This window comes from Chinchilla lanigera, unplaced genomic scaffold (assembly GCF_000276665.1).
Source record: "Chinchilla lanigera isolate Chin_1 unplaced genomic scaffold, ChiLan1.0 scaffold00036, whole genome shotgun sequence".
NCBI lineage: Eukaryota > Metazoa > Chordata > Mammalia > Rodentia > Chinchillidae > Chinchilla > Chinchilla lanigera.
Window position 1 is genome coordinate 16982718 of NW_004955437.1, and position 3073 is coordinate 16985790.

The window sequence follows — 3073 nt, forward strand, 5'->3', positions numbered from 1 at the left end:
GGCCCGCTTCTTTCTCTCTGGCTGACCTGGAAGCCAGCTTTCTCGGGCCTGTGCCGTGCCCCCGCCATGCTTGGGGTTCCCTCTACTTCCCCGGCCTCAGCAGCCATCCCCAGGTGAAGAGCCCTCACAGATCTGGCCCTACTGTCTCTCCCAAGCTCGAAGCCTCTGCCTCCACTGGCCACTTCCCTGGGAATATTGCACTTGAACTCCAAACGCAGAGGAGCTTTGCATCTCCCACGCCCACGCTCGCCTCTTCCAAGTCTCTTGTTTTAGTGACGGGTTCCACAGACAGTGTTCCTGAGCCAACTACAGACCTCACCCTGGACTCCTAAATACCCCGGATGTGCTCACATAGGTCGATTTTCCTTACGGCTCCTCACCCGATTCTTGCAAAACCCTGGTGGTGGGCTCTCCAGCTCCAGCCGCTCCCAGGCTGACACTGTACTAAAATGAAAATCGGATCACTCACCCTCCCTCCTCAAACCCCTGAATGCGGACACCTTGCGCAGGCAGAAAGCAAGGTGCTTCGCTTTCACACCCTCTCATAACCTCCTGTCTCCAGCAGCACTGGCTTGATTGGTTGTTGTTGCTGACGATGTCTTGCTATGTTGCCCAGGCTGATCTGGAACTTCTAGGGCTCAAGAGATTCTCCTGCCTCTTCCTCCCAAGTAGCTTGGACAGCAGGTGTGTGCTGCCACTTCCGGCCTCTCCAGCCACACTGTAATTCTGTTCCTGTCCATAGTACGCACTCAAAAAAACTGTAAGCCACTTTGAGAACGTGTGCTCCTCCCCTCCTGCTCACCTCCTCCCCCTTGCAGAACTGTAGGTTGAACCCAGGGCCTCTGCACTGAGCTAGGTCCCCAGCCCTTTTTATAGTGAGACAGGATCTCACTAAGTTGCTAAATTGCCCAGGCTGGGCTGGAACTTGCGATCCTCCTGCCTCAGCCTCCCAGAGCGCTGGGATTACAGGTGTGCAACACCACTTCTGTGGGGCACAGGCTTCAGGCTGCAAAACCTGAGTGCAGCGATCTCGCCTTTTCCCTGGGCGAGCGCCAGCTTCTCCCTGGGGCCCGTGTGGACATCACTTCTGGGCGGACCCCCAGCACCCTGCGCTGGCGAGCACCCCTCTCCCTTCGCCACCTGCTGGTCTCCACCAAGCATCTTGGGGCCAGCTCTGCCCGCCCCCGGGGGGGTGGGGCTTGCGGAGCCTTTGCTTTCTCTGCCCTCTGCTCTCTTCTGGAGAGCAAGTGCTTTTCCCTGTGCACACTTGGAACAGGTATCCCCCTTCCCAAACTTGTCCCCAGGCAGACCAAACCATCAGACAGAACCGAGCGCCCCAGGGCAGCCAGCTTTGTGAAGCCGTCCCCCTCCCCCCACGTGGACATGGCCCAAAGTCAGGGTGGCTGGCTGGGCAGGGGAGCCACGGGCTGGGTTTTAATTCTCATTCACTCCTTTTGCAATTCACAATCTACATACAGTACGCGTACACTGCTTGGTTGGGAGGAACTTGTATCCCCATTTTACAGACAAACAAACTGAGGCTCGGAAGAAAGGAGACAGGGCTGGAAAGCTCCGTCCTGGGTCCAGGATCTCCAGGCTGTGGCCCCAGGGCAGCTCTGGTGGCCACCCCTCTGCAGCACTCGATCCCTGTCCCCACTGGCTGTCTCAGGCCTCCCTGGAGGGTGGCGGACGGCCCAGTGCTGCGGGGCCCCACTCAGCCCTGGCTCCGCTCGGCTCCAGGATGGAAAGTGCTCTCCCTTCAGCCTCTAGGCTGGTGGGGCCCAAATCCCCAGTGCAGATGAAGCTCAACCCAGCTCAGCAGGCCAAGCTGCTGCCCCTGTTCCCCTTGTGTCCCCCTCCCCCTGACAACTCAGTCTTCTGGCTATTTTTTTTTTTTTTTCTCAGTACCGGGAATTGAACTCACGACCTCGCGCTTGCCAGGCAGGCGCTGTGCCGCTGAGCTAAATCCCCAGCCCCTTCTTTCTATTTCTTGCTTGTGCCTGGTCAGCAGGATCCGAAATAGTGGCTTCAGAAGCCAGTCATCATCCTGGTCTATGCCTATGGCCGTCCGCCCCTGTGCCGGCCCGGGCCATCCAGGGGCCAGGACAGAGCCATGCCCTGTACCAGGGACTTGGGTTTTATCAGGTCGCCTTCTTGGGGCTCTGGGGATTGGGCTCAGAATCTGGGGCTGCCGGGGGAGCAAGGAGGAAAGGCAAGAACGCCACCTGAGGGGACAGAAGCCAGCTCTACCCTGGCACCGCGTCGGGGGCGCCTCCTTCCTGACACTCATGGTGACGTCTGTGACAATGACCACTCTCTTTTCTACAGCAACCTCATGAAAGAAACCACACATTGTAAAAAGCATGACTTTGTGTGTGGGGGCGGTGGGGGGGTGTTTGTTTTGAGACAGGATCTTGCTATGTAGCCCAGGCTGGCCTCAAACTCCCAGCAATCTTCCTGCCTCAGCCTCCTGAGAGCCTGGATTACAAGCATGCACCATCACACACGCCTGGTTTGTAAAAAGCATGACTCCGGGGCCAGACTCCTTAGGCCTCCATTAATCTCTCCAAACTTCAGCTGCCCTATCTATAATGCGGGATTAATAACAACCACCATATAGGATTGCTGCAAGGACTGAGCAGAGAATTAGAAAGTGCTTGGCACAATAATTGAGTTCTAACAGGGTAGGAGTGTGTCTCAGAGCGCAGCACGCACTGAGCATGTGAGAGGGAGGCCCCCGGCCAATGGGGCGATGACAGCTGTGTTAGAGTCGCAGCCCAGGGGTCCCAGTGTCATCTGTTACCCAGAGCCCCAGGCGTGGTCTGAAAGTTGGCCGTGTTCTCAGTATGGCAAAGGAAAGGGTAAAGGACTAGAAAAGCTGTTGAAACTAGAATAAAGCTTGTGCTTTAGTTTATAGTGTCGCACCAGTGCTAATTTCTTGCATAAATACAGCGTAGTTATACAGAAAGCTAACGTCGGAGAAAACTGGGTAAAAGGAACATAAAAATCTCCCTGCTGTTTTTATAATCTGTTGTAACTCTAAGTTATTTTATTTTTATTTATTTATTATTTT